General features: G+C 38.2%; 1 protein-coding gene across 2 annotated transcripts in view; it reads left to right on the top strand.

Moving 5' to 3' along the window:
• Positions 1–18,198, top strand: part of BMPR2 (bone morphogenetic protein receptor type 2) — a 104,117-nt gene that overhangs the window by 33,073 nt on the left and 52,846 nt on the right. The gene's annotated exons all lie outside the window — the stretch shown is intronic.

The following is an 18,198-nucleotide window of genomic DNA, read 5'->3' as shown; positions in this document are numbered from 1 at the left end:
TTTGAGAGGTGTTCCAAGGCAGCACAAATATTTGGTGTCTGCTAGAAAATGTTTTTTCTTCCACTCATAAGAACCGAGCCATCTGCCAGCTATAGCAGAAGCTTGCGATAAGAGCTACAGACAGTATTCTTTGATGTATTAACACTTGTTTTCATTTATGTGAACCGGAGGACAAAGGGCTGAACCTCCAGGGCACAATGATGTTACTAGTACATGACCATATTGCCATTTGAAAATGGTGGCTTGCAAGCGCCCTGGAAATGCTGGAGTCTGTGCCTGCCATTAGCAGTGGCGAGTTACTCGTCTCTCTCAGCACCACAGCCCTGCCCAGGGCCTTCATTTGGCACAGAGAGTGCAATAAATATCAGAATTTCACCTTGCAGTGGAGGGGTGACTTCTGCAAACTCAGAAAATGGATTAGACCAGAGGCTGGCAAATGTCTTGATAATTATTTTTCAGAATAGGAGCCAAACCAGAGAATCTATCAGAATTTTTGTTAATTCCACATGGTTTTGGCAGCGGGAATACAACAGAGAACTGATGCATTCTGATGGTGTTCTAATTTTTACTTGAATATTATTATGGCAGTTATAGTTTGTATTGGCACCTGAAAGGATCTTTTGGTTTTTCTTGCTTCCATAACATTGAATTTCATGCAGAACTTTGGAACCAATGAACAAAATACACAATTGTCTGTTATACATCCCTGGATGGTTTTGTAAAAAAAGATAAGCCAATGGTGCCTTTACTCCAGTATTTTTCCTTTTCCTAGAGGTAAACCAACCCTGGATCTGTTTACAGTCTCCATAATACTTTAAAAAAAAATATTATTGCTGTTAGTCTTTTCTAAGATTTTGATTCAACAATACACAGCCTTTTCTGCAAATTGCATCCAGGTAGTTAGGCAGTATTGGTTTGCAGCAGATGTAATGAAATGTTACAAAATACCCTGGATGCAGCATGGTGAGTCAAAGAGCTGGGCTACCAGAGAAATCTGTAAATGTGGAATTCTGGCTCTGCTGAAATATGTGGCAAAACTCTCTGACTTTAATGAGGTCAACCCTTGGGTTGTAAAGGGACTCAAATAAATACCTTGCATAACTCTTTTCTTGTTCTAGTGACATTTCCTGCAGGCATTTGGGTGCAGATATCGATTGCTTTATTTCCTTTCAGAACTGTGAAACTAGGTGAATTTATCCAAGTCTGTGTGGTCTTTGCAAGAGCAACTTCAGCAGCAGATGTCCTTGCTAGTCTTTGGAGGCTTTGTAGGAATGAGAGGCTCCTTAGAAAAGCAAGATAGACATGGCATTTTATTCCATCTGGAATCTGAGTGTGTTGCATCAAGGAAGTTTCAAGAGCTGCAGTTGCTATAGTGATGCTTGCAGTGATGTTTTTCAATACTTATTTTCTTTGAACACATATAAAAAATAAAGCTTAGGAAAATAAAAATTGTCAGCCTCAGATTCATTTACTTTTAAATGGTGTCTGGAGTGGAATCTTTTAAATCAATTTATGCATGTCAAGAAAACTATATGAAATGAAAAGAATGTCTGCTGTGTTCATCCTACTGCCAAGTGTAAGCTTTAGATTTTAATAGACAAAATTCTTGATTCTTTTAAGATGCTGCTTGTGCCAGTGTAGGATTAATGTTAGTGTGTGCTTCAGCAGAAGGTGATGGGGGTGTGTGCATAGATCCCATAGGATTCAGTTGTTTGTAATGCTTTAAAAACGGACACTGCTGTGAGGAGCGTATGGCTGAGCTTAGATTAAAACACAGCAAGACATTGTATGTGGCTCCTCTTCCATTTCCTCCCTGTTCCATTGCAGCTGATCTTGGTTGGGAAGCTGTTTGCTCTGCTGAGAAGGAGCAGAGAGACCTCTGCAGTGTTTCTCAGCTTTCACCTGACATTGTTTTTGCTTCTAATGTTGCCACTTGGCACTTGACTGGCACTTAACTTCCACAACTTAACTGATTTAAGTTAAGTGTGAATGGTTACATGTCTATGCTAAAAAAGTTAGGGAAGTGAGAAATGTAGGTTAGATATGATGATGGGAAAAGTTCTGGCTAAATTGGGAGCACTCTGTTTCCCAGAGGTCCTCTGAGAGGTGTTGTGCTGGGAATTAAGTAGGAGGCACTTTTAAGTAAACTTTCCTGTGGCTGTAAAATCCCTTGTGCCTAGTAAAGTACCTTTTCTTTCCATTGGGGTGGTTCTGGTGCCACTCACCTCTAGCTTTCTAGAAAGCCAGCATGCTTTCTTTGAACTCTGGAGAAATGAGTATTAGGTCTTTACTTTTTTGTCAAATTTCATTGGAAATTGCAAGTGAGCAAGGAGAGGAGGACAGAATCTGTACAAAAGAACTTCTCTTGTCTTAGCATTTGGTGTCTCTAGGTTATGGAGCAGACATATGGCTAAGAAAGGGACTGCTTTTTGTGTGGGTAGAAATAAACCTGTGGGGGAAATCACTGCTGTCATTCTTCCTGCAGTGCTGGGCTCATCCACTGGTGAATGCATATCAGCGTGAGCTCCTGCGGGTCAGTTTGTGGGTTTGGCTGGCAGGCTCAGCTGGGGTCACCAAGAGACTCTTCCACAGTAGGTGCTTGTGCCAGTCAATTTACCAGGGCCCACAGAGGTCTCTGGAATGTCCTCACCTCCCATCCCTCAGATTCTGGAGTTACATATGTTATCCCATAAAATGAGAGAACAAATTGCTTCTCCTGAATAGGGACTTCGGTAAGAACTTTGCGGTAACAGGCAACATGATAGTAGCCAGGATGGATTTTATCTTTATTTTAATGTTTTTGATATGTATGTGGATGTGGATGAAAGCCTGAGTTGGATCATGTCTCAGTTTATTAATAATCAGAATAAAGACACAGTGAAATGACTCAGGGCAAAAAATACTGAAGTGTGAAGGCCAGGTCACAGGCTGAAGACTGCCAAAGACAGTCACAATGGAGCCATGTGTCGTGTCAACTTAATGCATCTGTTAGTATGGGGGTTTTGCTGACACTTTTTAAATGGTTTAAAAAAGAGAAACTAATTTCTTTGTTGTGTACTTACATTGTGGTAGAAATTAATATCTGCAGAAGCTTGGATAAAATTAGGTGAGAGTGATGGTGACTTGGCAGCTGCTCAGAGGAACTGTGCTGTATCTATAGAGTGACCTAGAAAAGGTGTAGTGGTGCTTAAGAGAGAAACTGGCAGCTGCTATTAAATGCACCAGGGGAGAAGCAGGCACAAAAATGATAAGCAGATTGAAAAAAAAATCAGTGGGGGACTGAATGTGGTGGGACTTTGAAAGGTAAGGTACAATGAGGTTAAGCATCAAGGGGAGGAATAGCAAGAGAGAGAACCTTACTGCTTCAGGGGTGTAACAGGGAGGTGGAAAGGTACATAATAATGACTTCTGTGTTGGTGTAAAACCCGTCTGGAACTTTAAACGTTGTGGGACAGATTCTGCACTCACTGTTTCAGTAGCTTTTAAAGTCCAAATACTAGTGTTATAATGGTGGTATTTTATGAGGAAGCTACTCAGTGTGTTCAGAGATTGCTGAATTTTATGGTACTTATCTTGTCTGTATTTTCAGTTACAAGTTAGTATTTTAGGAAAGCTTGATAATTGTCATGTCCTGTTAATATTTTTCTGTAGTGTTGAAAATACCCTGAAGCTCGATTTTCATGTACAGAAAAAACCAATTATTTTTGTTTAGAACTTTATTTAAATTTGTAAATAAATTCCTCTTTTTTTGATCCATGGAATGCTCCTTTTCCTCTGTAACTGGTGGTCACTGGTTTATTGTCAGATGGTAACAGTTGCACATTTCCTTTGTTGGAGTTTCTTAATTTTCCTTTGTTATTATTCTGCAAAGATGACTTGGCTGGAACTTTTGTGTTCTGCTCTCTTCTTCACAGCGAAGAGACTTAATTATTTGCCAACATTTTCATTATTTTACTTTCAGTTTAGCATTGATACCTGTGTTGTACATCCTTATGGTCCCATGTTCTCAGAGAGCACTTACAACATATTAATTAGAGGCAGGGGGCCAGGGGGAAAGGATTAATGAAGCTGAGCATGAGCTTCTTTTATATTTCCTCTGTGAGATCCAACAGATTCTGTTGTTGGGATCTTCTTCACTTTAATTTCTGTTAGTGTTTTCTGGTCCCTGAATACTACAGTGACTGGGTAACATTAAATCCCACATCAATCAAAGTATTTCCTGTTTTCTCATCCTCGTTGTCCTCAATGATGTGGAACTGTGATTTAGAAAAAAAGGTGTAATGGAAAATATAGCTTTTAAAAATAAAGAAAACAAAGGCAGTGTGGATGAACTTGTGTTTAGACCTTCTTAGACACCTTTGTTTGGATGAATGGAGAGGGAGGTGGATTTCAAGAGATTTTATGTAAGAGTGAAAAAAGCTTGCAAACCTGAGAGGTTTACCTTTCAGTATTATGGGATAGAAACAGCAAGCAAGATCTGGAGAGGAACCATGTTGTAAACAAAGAAGCTGAGGATAAAACTATGGTAAGCTGCTTTTCTTTAACTACTCTGCCTCGTTCAGACAGAGCATTTAAAAACTGTGAATGGCTGTTGTTTCATCTTATCTCTGACACAGGATGTTCAAAGACCTTTAAATCGCCAGAAGGTGAGGGAGAAAAGACAAACTAGAGAAGAAGCAAGTAGGAAGGAATAATCTATTTAATCTGAAAGCTTTCTGGAAAGCTGTGCTTTGAATAACTGGTGCATATTTATATTTTTGTAGTTCCCCCTAGGCAGTCTCTCCTCTTCTGACTGGCTGTGAAATTCTGACTTTGGCTTCCTCTTCTGAGATATAGAAGCACTATCAATACCTACGTACTGTGATCAAGATGATCCTGTTTTTCTCCCTGTACAGGAATCTTAGGATTTAATATAAAATTCCAAATTACATAGACTAAAGCCAGTGTTAGTCAAAGTTAACCATACATAGCAAAACAAAAAGAATGCCATGTCTATACTTCGGATACACAGCTGTACTCTGCTAACATTTTTTTTACCAACTACCTGAGGGATGAAGTAAGTTGGTTACTGGTGTCAGCAGAAGACTAGAGACTCTTCTGGTTTTTGGGTTGTTTTTTTTTGTTGTTGTTGTTGTTGTTTTTTTTTTTAAAGCAATGCTGTAAACAGATCAGTGTATTTTTAAATATGCTGAGTTCTGCTGCTTTCCTGTTTGGTAGTAGCTCGGTCTCCACTAAGAACAATAATTCTTTCTCATAGCCTTAGGGAGAGAATTTGGGCATAACAAACTATTAGAGGACTATTAAATAACAAGGATGGGTTTTTATTTTATTGAGGGCTCTTGGAAGTTTCTATTTCACAGTTTTTTCCTGCATGTGAACTGAAAAGATACTTGACAATGTTTTGAAGATAAGCCTGTAACTTCCAAATTGTTCAGTTTTTTCTCTTTCTGTGATTTTATTCTAGCATGTGTAAGGTAATAAGGTCTCATGATAAGATGAATTTTGGCGTTGGTTTAGTTTTTAGTGCGATTGGGGCAGAAGGCTGAAAAGTCAAACCTTCACTGCATAACATCCTTAGCTCTGAATGGCTAAGTGTTGAGTAAGCCCCCAGTTCTTCATTTTGTCAGGTTTTACTGTAAATGTAGTTTATAACAAGATTTTCTAAAACCTCATGCAATTCCTATTACATAAGTTCCCTTTTTATATATAATAAATAAAATAAAATAATGAGTTATTATCACATTATCCTTCTATACTCTTCTCTCTGGCAACAATGGAGTATTCCTGAAAGCACTTTCCAAGTAAGCTAGCTGTCTACAGTCTATGATAATCAGCTGTAATGGCACATAGGCAGCTGGTTTGCTAATCCTTTGATTGCAGTATTAGTTTGTCTCAGAGATTCTAAAAACCTGTCTGATCCTGTAAATGTGTTTAGTGAATATTATGGAATAAATTATATCTTGCCTTAAGACTCTAAAACACATATTCAGGTTATGAGTTGTGTATTTTCTGGGTTTTTCCCTTTTCTGATACTTATGTTTATGTTTAAAGGGGAAAAAAAGACATGTCTGTCCTAAAACTGCTTAGCAAAACATTGAACTTAAATTCATTTAACACTGGAAGGATTTGTATTTTAATCATCAGAAATTGTCCTTATCTGGCTTATCACCCTGTCAAGTAATTCAGGATCAGATCAGGATCTCTTATTTACAGAGAGATTGCAAGTAAGTTTTCCTTTATACAAATCTGTTAAGAAGAACAGAAAACCTACTTTGTAGGTACATATGGATTACTTAAAATATGCAGTAATCTGTGCAACAATGTATTTTTTATAAAAAAACCATTAATATGTGTGCAAACATGAGTGGGTTTTTTTAATGTTACACTTTAATTTTCATAAATTAGAGCTAGTTTGCTAGGAAATAAGTATGTGAGTTAATAAACCTGATCTGACATTATGTAAAGCTGTTATTTAAGTGTTTCAAGTTATATTGTTTTGTCAAATTTCTAGTTCAAAATAAAGAGAAATATTTATCAGTTCATGGAATCATAGGATTGTTAAGGTTGGAAAAGGCCTCTATGGTTAAGGAGTCGAAGCATTAACCCAGCACCTCCTTGTTCACCACTAAATTATGTCCCTAGTCATAAGTAAAAATATTCTTAGTAGAGGCTAACAAAGTGTTTGATCACAGTTTTGTTTCGAAAGACACCAACTAAGTAATATTTGTTCAATGTCCCTGTAATAAAGATATGTAACACTTTGTGGTGTTGAAAGACTAAAGTCTTTCAAAAAAAGTGAAAAGAGAGGAAGCCACCTCTTTACTGGTAAATTCTAGTATTGTAAAGCCTCTATGCTGTTGTGGTTTTTTTGGTTGTCATAATGAGATTTGGCATTGTTCCTTCCTAACTAGTCCCAAATGCCAAGATGCTGTTTGTGCTTATTTCCTGCCCTTTAAGTAGGTCTGAATCAGAAAAAGTTCCAACTGTCCTGGACTGAAATGCTGCTGATCTCGTGTGTGTGGCAGAGAGCTGCAGTGTGTGGGGGAGTCCCCGCACAGTCTGGCTCTGTGCTCACCCCTGCAGCAGCTGCTTGGTGGATTAGGCTGCCTTGGGACCTGCAGAACCTGATGTTTTCTACTCACACTTTTGCTATGTCTTGTGAGATGTTTTAACCTGTGCTACCTGAGTATATGTATAGGGTGAGGAGGTCAAATGGGTCTTTTGAGCATAGCTCTAGCCATCATCCTCAGGTGTGCAATGCAAAATGTTAAGCAAGTTGATTACAGTCTTTTCCTCGAGTGTCTATTTTGGGAGTGCCCTTTTCCATGTTTCCTGTCATTAGCATCAACAAAGATAATTAAAAACAATCTTATAATGTTTAAAAAATTTTTTTTTTTGTTTCCTTGTCCCCAGAAGTTTGTTTCCTTGGTGTGATGTACCGTACTTCAGTACGTGAAAGCCAGTCCTTGAAACAAGTGTGTTCAGTAACCTGGGCTTGTCTGCATGTACCAACCATGCCCTTTTTAACTGCATAAGTTTAGAAATCAGAAGTTAATGAAGAGCTTGTCTTGACTAGACACTGATTTTTTTTCTGACTATACAAAGTCTGTAAAAGTTTGCCTCTATCGCTTTCTTAGCCAGTTTAAGTTGGTTTTGGTACAACAAGGATTTAAATGGGAAAGAATAAATACATAAAGAAAATGTATGAGTTGATTTTAAATAGTTCATTGCTGTACCCATAAATTTCTAATGATTTAAACACAGTAACATCAAGAAATACTTGAACAGTGACCTCTGTGTTCAATTGGCTGATAACCTTGAAGTCTAACAGAAGCAAAAGTCAGTATTTTCTGTTTCTGACCAGTTCAACAAACACCATAAATACCTTTAGCTGACAATTCTTTCCATTCCTGCTCTCAGTTAAGGAACAGAGTAGGAGTGTTTGAAGTAAGGTCCCAAGTTCCTGTAGCAGCCCACAATCTCTTACAGGTCCTTCCTTGATAGTTTGTCCTCTGCATGAGCGGCTTTCACTTTGCACTGGCTGTGTTAAGGTGCCTGGGGAGGGGTTGTGTTGACCATGCTCTTGACTCAAGATAACAATGGTTTGTGGGGTATTCTGTGGCATACTAACAAATGTCTTGAAGAAAAAGATTTGAGATGTTTTTGAATTTAAACATGTATTCTGTGAAGAATTCTGGAAAGGTGAGAAGCTTCAAACCCTCATGAAGCATGTCAGGGTAGAAGCTAGTTTCTGCCTTTTGCTGCTCTTGTCGTTTTCTTCAGGATTTAAGATTTCAAAGCCAAATAGATTATGCTTCTGTCCGAGGGCAAAATATGATTATGATTCTAGAGCTTAATTTCCTTGTAGCTTCAGGTTGAAGAATGTTTGCCAGTTTTTGAATGTTTCAGTATATTCACAGTAGTGTAAGCGTCCTGAAAATGTTTATAGGAAAAAATTTTTGTAATATGCTGTAAGAGACAGGCTGTATGGGTTCTGTCTTTTCCCAGATTTAAGGTACTGAAAAGTTCTCCAGAAAGTGTTTCAGTAATATCTGCAGTCAAAATGGCATCCCTGCTAGGTAGGAAAGTGAGTACATTACATGTGTTAGGGGTTTACAAAGTAGCAGATCTTTTTCAGAGGGGATGTAAAGCAGACTCTGAAATAAGCAATTTTGCTGTGGGAAGTCTGTTATATCTGAGTTTGGGGGATAAATACCACATCATTATTTTGCTTTACTGTTGCTTTAGTTGCAGAGTTTCCTGTGTTATTCCACGCAGATACTTTACTTTGACAGCCCAGATAAACAAAAGCCAGACACTCATACCCAGGAAAAAATCCCTGAACTCCAGACTAGGGCAAAGATAAAGAATTCAGGCTTTTTCAGTTCCATTAATAGACACTGGCCACTGGAAAAGATTATGTATGACTAAGGCTGTGGTGATTTCTGTTCTGACATAATTGCTAAACAGCAACATGAAATTACTTATTTTTTCTTTGAATGGAGACAGAGTCATTTAGGAAGTGAAAAATATATTAAAAAAAAAATTGAAAAATGCTAGACTTGTTTAAATCCTGTAATTTAGCCACTCTTTCAGATTAAATGTAGACTGGGATTTTTCCAGGAGACCTTGAGAAGTTGCATGTCTAAAATCTTGCTGAGTCAGTGAAGGCCAGCTACTCCCTTCCCTGTGCTTTTCCAGAAATCTGGGTTTCAATGACCTTTAGTGCATATTGGAGTAACTCTTAAATAAAGTGGAAGGTATACTTAAAACTAGCTTGCAGAATACTTCTTGTTGAAAATTTTTTTTGATCTACATTGTGAGCCTGTGAGTAGATTCTATCTGAGGTAATTCAGCTATGTGTAAAGACTGGAATTCCTGTTTTCTCATGGAGTAAAATAAGCAAAAATCATTTCATCTTGAGATGAGAGGACAGTGCAAATTAGTCAATGTGATTTGAAACCACAAGGATGCTTTCTACCATGCTAATCCTCACAGAAAATCATCAACTTCATTAATTTAATGGAAGCTCTAAGATTATTTTAAAATAAAGACAAGCATTTGGAGTTGAGGGTAATTTTTTTATGCTTTGTCCTCCACTAATGTGTTTAGTTTAGTAGATTATATTCTCCTTTAAGTGAGTGTTAAACATATGCTATGATCTGACATTTTTGTGGTATTTAATGGTTTAGTCATGTTTTATACTAGGTTGCTTCTACTTTCAAGAATTTGAGATTAACAGCATTTTCAGAAGACTTTTTGAATGTGCTTGGATCCTTGTGTTTGTGTAAGACAAACACTGACTGGATTTTACTTTAATATGAAATGAAAAGTTTTTGGAAATGGCTGTAAGCTGAAGTCTGATGACAAAGATGGGTGTTTTAAAGCTTAATGAAGTGAATGTGAAAATGCCACTACATCTTACTGTTTCTACAACATCAAGAAACCTGCTGTAATCTCTTGCTATGAAGCATTTAACTGTTTAAATGCCAAGTTGTGTGATAAAATGCCATCAGTCCTGTGTAATTACTGAACTAAGATACTGTTACAGTTTTTTAACATACCAGAGGGTTTTTTTCACAGCTAGAAGATGATACATTGAGGAATTTCATATTGGTCAGATTGCTAACCTTTTTCCACTACCTTTTTGTTAGGTGTCTTTTGTTTTAATTTTGTCTTGTTAAAAATCAAAGGGAATTTAGCAGAGGGGGGAAAAACATGGAAGGAAGAAACCTGCTGCACTAGACAGACTTATACAATAGAAACAAATGTTCTAAGTGTGTACCTGCTGAACACAGCTATACAACAATGTTAAGGAGAATGCTCAATCACTGTGAGAAGTAGATGCTTTTTCTTGTTTAGTTGTATACATTGTGGAGGAGAAATTGTAAGGTGGGGGAAGCTCTGGTTAGTGGCTCAGGTAGTCAGAGGTCAGGTAGTCAGAGGTTGTTGTGGCTGTGGTTGAAGCTTTGGGACACTCGAGTTCAATTCTGCAGTTTATCCTTCTCTGACCCTAATATCCTCATTACAGATTCAGCTTGAATCTCTCTGCATATCAGCTGAAAAATGCTCAACCTCTTGATGTAAAGCAGTATTAACTGTTCAAATTCACTTGACATTCTTGAATTTTGACCCAATACACAGGTGTTGCTAGCTTTCTTGACACCATGTCTTGTGCTCTTACTAGATGGATAAAGTTTTGCATCTGTGGTAATGTCTGGTTCGCATGAAGTTTGCACAGCAAGGTGGTCTGGTGGTCCTCAGAAACATTTAGAAAGTTGTAGAAATAAGGCAGTGACATGGTTTATTGGCAGTAAACTCAGGTGTTTTTTCATAAAATCTGGCAGCGTTTTGGAACTACATAATTCGTCAGCTGCTAGCAATAAATCTCTGCTATCCTGGTTCTTAGCTGTGTGGCTTCTCTTGCATAAGCTGGGTTCTTCTAAGGCAAGACTTCCTTTGAGAGTAAATTTGGGTGAAAGGAGAACAAGGCCTTCAGTACAGAATTTGAGTTGATGATTTACTTTTTGGCCTCTCCATACATTGCTATTTACATGAATTCCAATTAGTGAAATTCCTGGTATGGTCAGAGGTATAGAATATTAATGTAAGACCGCAAGGGGGGCGTATGTTGGTAGCTGGGAGCCAGTGAGATTGTGCCAGCAGGGTCAGCTGGTCCCAGAGGAAGCCATGGACTGTGTACTGAAGCAGTCTGAGACAGCAGTGCCTGAGTGGAAAGCAAAATGTGAACCTTTTGCACAGCATGACTCAATACAGCTGCCACATGATCTGGCTCTGTTGCACTTATTTAGTGCTAGCAGACCACTGGTTCTTCAGAATGAAGCTGAAACACCAAGATACCCATGGACTATTAGAGAAAACTCAACAGGAAAAGGCTCCACCAGTGTCTCCATTGCTGCTGGTAGCCTTGATCAACCCACAACACTGTGTTAGAAAGTGAGCAAGGAAAGAAAACAGATTTCATATTTACTTGCTTGCTTCAAGGCTAGACTGAGGAGAGGGAAAAAGACCATGTACAGAAAAAAACCACTTGAATTTTCTAGTCTGTTTTGAGGGCAAAGGACCTTGTAGTGAACATAAGTTATCTTGTCATCTGCATGTGCAGTCAATCATTTTGAAATGGGTAGCAGTGCTAGCATTCATTTTAGTTTTGGCACTAGTTCTCAATCAAAGCCTGGCTCTGTGTAATTGCCAGCATTTGAAACTGTGATGTTAGTCAGCAAAAGCAGACAAAACCAAAATAACTTGCATCAACGAAGGCTGAGGACATGCAGTACTGTGAACAGATTATTCCAGATTTTAACACTGAGTATAAACTGTAAAGGGTTTATTGTCAAAATATATTTTACAGTATATCTTGAGGTACGTATTTTGTCCTGTAAAATAGTTAATGATTATGATGGGTTTTATTTCCCCTCTTTTTCTTAGAAGGAGGGGAAAATATGTGAATTTACCACAGATGTAAATTTCTGAAGCATTTTTCTTTACTTTCCTGCCTCCTTCCTAGAAATTCTGCTGTATTGTGCAAATTTCCATTATTTCATCTTCATGTCTTAAAAATATTAATCCAGTGGTTGTGTTTTGGAGCCCATCTGGAGGACTTCTGATATGGAAGTTTGCTGTAAAGCAATAGGCTGTGCAGCCTGCCTGACCAAACATTCCCTGGCTTTGTGTTCCGCTGTGCTGCTCCTGACCTCCTGCTCAGAAAGTCTTCAGGCCATTTCAGGTTGGTTTAGACCTTCCTTAGGCATGTTCTCATGCCTAATCCTTAGGCAGACAATATATTTGTTTTTCTGAGCAGTCAGTGCAGAGCCCTGGTCAAACATTCTATGAAATAGAATACTGGAAGTAGAAATATGTGAAAGATTACCAGTAGTTTAGCTTTTTTTCCTCCCACTCTTAGTTGGTATTGAGGATGGTCTGTCTTGGAGGAGCATTACTTCCTTCAAAAGACATCTGCTTATGATATATTTTAATATAAGTCAATACACATTTAGAAATAATTGTAATTAAAGCCTCTGAGGAGAAAAAAATAAGAAAAGCAACATTAGATTTTTTGCTAAGTGATGATTTCTTCAAGAATCTGTTTCTCTATATATCACAAGAGAATTCAGCTATCAGAATTTGAAAAGATATACTCAGAGGAACTTCCTGATGTATACCTTCCTTATAATAGCATGTGTCTTCATAACACAAGCTGTCTCATAACCCTGTCTCGAGGGCAATGATGTTTCCCCCTATTGTGTAAATAAAGAGCTCCACAGAAAGCTGACAGGGCCAAAATAAAACAGATTATGTGTCTATGGGTGTTCTGATGAAAATCTTGCTAATTGAAAGGACAAGCTACAGAAAAAACGTCGATCTTTGAAAATAAATCTGTTGCAGCCTACTGAGATTCCAAGCTGAATGTGTAGTGGCCTGTATTTAAAGAAATCACATTACAGGCAAACAAATGCTCAGAAACCTTTTGCTTTTTTTGTCTTTCTAAGTTGTCACCTATATGAACTTAAGTGCAATTGGTGTGATTACCAACATGGTACGCTGTGTGTGGTCTGTGATGCCAGCGGGTCTGTTCTTGTAGACTGTGTGCAGGTTTGTCTTCAGACTGTTCTCACATTCTTTCATTTGTGACTGTTGAGTCACAAAATGTTTTGCCTGGCATTAATCATAAAGTGACAAGTGTTTTCTTTATTATCTTTAATCCCAATGATTAGAGCATGGAGTAGCATTTGAGTAACATTGGAGTCTTTTTTTCTTTTCCCCCTCACTTTGCACTTGATGTGAATTCTATGTACTGCATTGAATAGATGCAAGGTCAGGAAGCATCAGTTAAGTACTAATGGAAGTGACTTCCGATGCTATTAGTGAAAACATGACTCATGTTCTAAGGATTTGCAGTTGGATTCCTGTAACTTTTGGTATTTCTCTTTCATTGTTTTCAGTAGTTGTTTTCCTAGAACACACAGTGATTGTGAAAGAATTACTATATTAAAAACAATAGTGACGTTTTCATTTGTTTAAACTCATCCTAGTATGGATGAATTTTGTGTTAGTAACATACAGTATTTCTGCCATAGTAGATGCACTTGTTATTTTTTTCTGATCTTTGCTGTTCAGAAATATCTTTAGTGGGGAAAAAAGGCAAATACTCAAATAGTAAACATCTCAGGGTATTTTATGTAGTAAACAGACAGAAGTCACTTATCAGTGTGAATCAGTTCTCTGTTTCTGAGCAGCTGGAAATAACATCATGATTACAGAGAGAAAATATTGAGAACATCTATATAGCATTTTTTCCATGATAATGTTCAGATTTTCGTTGTTGACAGTAGAACTGACAAATTGTAGGATGGTAAATCACATAAAAACCTGAGCCGTATGCTGAAAGGGAATTTCTGAAACCCTGCTCTTCTTTCTCAGGGTTGTATGGTGTTATGGGGGTGAGCTCTGTGCCCCCAGACCACTGCAGCAGTAAGCGTCAGCCACAGGACAAACTTGGGAAACAATGGGCAATTCCCAGTTCCTTTGTGATTCCAGGAGAGTAATTGGAATATGACAATAAGTTTTCACATTTGATTCAAGTAAAATCTGTTACAAGCGCGTGTGGTGATCAGACTCACCGGTAGTGGCAGCTGAGCAGAAAGCTGAGAACATTTACTCTTTCTTAGATGACTGCTTGGAGCACCCATATTCCATTCGAATGCCGCTCATGTTTGTTTCTGAAACTGAACATAAAATATAAAAGCATTTTTTTGTATACATAGAGGTGTAAAATGGGATGGAGAGCAACAAAACTTATTTTGAGGTTTGGGGTTTTTTTCTGGTTTGTGATAGGGCATTGAAGAGCTTGTTGCGCTCCTGTTGGTTTTTCCCTTGGTAAAACTTGTGGGAATGGTGCCTTCCCCTCTTGTCTTTGTTAGAAATCTCTGTAGGATGAGAGAACAGAAGTTGGAGTTCATTTTATTATTTCTATTGGATTATTTTGACATTGACTGGTATGCAATACAAGAGGAATGGAAAATTGACATTTCATTACAATTCCTTCATAATTTGTTGTGTAAGTTTTACTTTTTGTCCTCTTCTGTCAGCCTATCTGTTGCTTCTACAGTTTCTCCAGTAGCAAATTTTTCAGTGGTGTATGACATGTAGGCATTCACTTGCCATTTATTTATTTCAAGATCTCTCATGAAATTTCATTAACGGATTAATTAGAAAAGATCTGAATGTCTAATGAGTTCTATGGGATCAAAAAACAGAGTTTACTCAGAAATTTGCCATATAAAGGTAAATTCAGGGTTTTAAAGGATGACTTCAGCCATGCAGCAGACATCCTATAAATCTGTGCTGCCACTTAAGTGCTAGGTCTTGGTTGTGTTTGTATGCTGGGACGTTTCATGTCTGGGCAGATTAACTGCATAGCTTGATCTGTAAATGGCTTCTGCATTTTGCTGATTTCAGAATACATTGCTAGTGTATCTTGGGTCTGTGAAATCTGTAAGGAAAAGAGCACTGTACAGTGAACTGCTCACAGCTCCCTAATATCTGGTGAGCACACATGTCTGCAGGGACTTTGCCCTTCATGTTTCTGACAGGTAGCAAATGAACTGGATGTATTCAAATAGAGCAGTTCAGGAGCCTCAGTCTTCATAGGATAAGTTATTTATTTTAATTGCTCTTGTTGTTTAATGAAGATCTTAACATTAAGGTATTTCCTTGGGTCTATTTGGATCTATTTGAACTGAAGACAAACTAGAGAATCCAGTAGTTCTAGTCTTGCCGTACCATCTCGCTTGCCTTGGAGACAAAAAAGAGCAAAGTAGCCCAGCTGAGAAATAATTTTTGTGTCTTGTTTGCTGCACATTGGGTACTTGGAGACATGTAAGAATTGCAGAATGGCTGAGGTTGAGAGGGACCTCTGAAAGCCATCTCATCCAACTCGTTGCTGAAGCAGGGTCACCCGGAGCCAGCTGCCTGGCACCATATGTAGACAGTTTTTGAATATCTCCAAGCATGGAAAAGCAGCTTTGGAATTGTTTCCAGCTAAGCTGCTACAAAGAGTGTGAGTGGCTGCCCTCAAACATTGCAGGGGCTCAGCTCCCACAGGACAGGGGATGTGTTTCAGCTCTGAATGCAGCCTGCATACCTGTTGGCTTCCATGATGACTGAAAACTGACAAACATCATCCATGTGGAAATCCAAATGAGCAACAGTATTTTACTTTGAAGTGTAAGATTTCTGTTGAAATAGGTCAACTTTATAAAGAGGCACTCTGGCACTTTGGTGTGGTTTTTGTAGTAGTATTTTGTAGTACTTCTTTTGGGCAAAGTTTAAGGCACACAAGCGTACTCACCTAGGCTAGAGGCTGCTTTCAAGACCTGACCTAGAAGTATTCCAGTACTAAAAGTTTTTAAATCTGACTAGTTTCCACTGCCTGGAAGAAAGAAATCCCAGAGCAGGAATGTACTGAAATCATGAGCAGTAAGTGAAGCAGCTCATCTATTCTGTTGTTCTGCAAGACGGTTTCTGTACATCTAAATGCCCTACCCAATTTTCTTCGGCATTACAACTTCAACAATGAACATACAGAGGCCATAGAGAAAAATAAAGTAGCTTTTGTTCCATGTCCCCTGTTCTCCAGATGTTCTGTGCCATGGGGGAAGGGGCAGGGGTCAGCAGAGTATTGCAGTGGGTACTGCTCCCACAGGGGCTGTGCTTCTCCAAGTTGTAATTGAAGCAGGAATGTGCAGTGATCAGCATGAAAACTCTAGTTGTTGGATGAGTAACCTTTATTTTTTGTTGGAAAAGTTTCCCACTGAGATAATCTGACATTAAATTGTGTCAAGTTAACTCGTATTTTTATTACTTTGCAAGAAAATTGATGGACACTCAGGTTGCCAGCTCTATGTTGTATTTTCTCATGCGTGCCCCATCCTTCCCTCCAGAGGTATTCTTATAAATTTTAAATCAGAAAAGCCTTTGGTAGTTACTTTTACTTCCTGTAGTACATGTATGGTTGGACAGCATCTAGCATGACTCTTAATAACTTCTCTTTTTTTGAGTATCTTCTCATATTCTTACCTCTCAAACTTGATCCTAGAAGTTTTATAGAAAGATTAAGAGGCCTCAAAAGGAAGCAATTAAAGTTGTCTCAGTTGGTGGAGCACAGACATGATACATGTCATTATTTGTTTTCCGAGTCCAAGGCAAACTCAAAAGGTTTTGGTTTGTTTTGGTCTTTTTTCTTCTCTTAGTTCATGGATTCAAAGATTTATTTTTTTTTTAACATATTGAGGTATTATTAAAGTAGACTTTCCTAGAATTACTTTTATTTTTAAATAAGGAAACCAGATTTGTGTGGCAGTTTCATAAATTCTGTTCTTTTAAATTAATTTTTCACAAAGGCAAGTTATGAAAGGGCTTATCTTGCAGCAGTTTGAGCATTTGGTAAACACCCAGATCTTGGATGGTCTTAGCCCCACTCAGCTATCATATGCAACAGGTTTTAAAACCTTCCTACTGTCCCTCTGCAGATATGTCCTATTTCACAAGGCCGTATACTTTGGTCCCATTGTGTCTTGAAAATTGTAGTTCTGTGATAGTTTTTTCTTCTTTGAATTTTCAAAAAGTTAGTGAGATCCAGTTCCCTTACAGCAGTGGGGTCCTGTCCTTTTCATACATTGTTTCTTGGCCAGTCCCATGTCACGGAGCAGAGAATGCAGGACAGATGCTTCACGCCTGGCATACTCAGCTGTTCTGAGAATAAAACTGCAGCGCGCAACTGGCAAGTTCTGCTGGAGGCAGCATGTGCTGCCTGTTAATGTGTGACCTTTTTGTACTCAGTAACTTGACTAGCTCTGCTCAGAGAGATTTAAAAAAAAAAAAATTGGATATGAAGTTTAGGCAACTGACTTTCTGAATATCCAATAAGTCACTGCTTCATAATAAATGTATTTATCACTGCAGAACTTACAGAAGTTAAGTGTTAATAGTGCACTGACCAGAGTTCAGAGAGGTGAGTGAGCAGCGTGGACTGCCAGCCAGGTTCTTGGAGCGTGTGGGGCTGCAGGTGATTGGATTACAGTGGTTTAAGAAGTTCCTGTCTCCTCAGCTGAGAGTTTTATCGCCGCTGAGCTGATACGCAGCTCAACTGATCGCACACGCTCTATCAGACCAGTAGAAAAATCAGCTAAATTGTGCTATTTTAGTTGCTGCTGCCACAGAATAAACTGGGAAACACTGACAGAATGCTGGCCTGAATAGAGCAGCAATTTATGGTTGTCTCAGCATAAAAGAATTACAAATTTTTGACTCCTAGTGAATAGTAATAACCTTGAAATTGAGATGCATGTATCCCAGTCTCTTGTTTTTTCTTACCTCATAACCCATGCTGGTGACACATGAAGCAGTGTTTTTGCAGTAAGTCTGCCTTCCTGAAGCATGGCTTCTTTGGGGCCACTGCTCAAGAATGATCAAAGAAATAAACCATGTGTGAGAAGATATTTTATACAGAACCTTTAATAATTTACAATTACATATGCTATAATTTCACTTTAAGTTCAAAATGTGTTTTTCCCAAAAGACCAATCTACTTCATCTTGCATCTTTTTGCTGCCAGTGCTTTGATGGGAGTTAAAGAACTGGATGAAATCTAGTTGTTGAAATATGTAGTACAAATTC

Source organism: Poecile atricapillus, chromosome 5 (genome assembly GCF_030490865.1).
Source record: "Poecile atricapillus isolate bPoeAtr1 chromosome 5, bPoeAtr1.hap1, whole genome shotgun sequence".
NCBI classification, from domain to species: domain Eukaryota; kingdom Metazoa; phylum Chordata; class Aves; order Passeriformes; family Paridae; genus Poecile; species Poecile atricapillus.
Note: the sequence above shows the minus strand (reverse complement) of the source record. Positions and strands in the feature narration are given on the sequence as shown.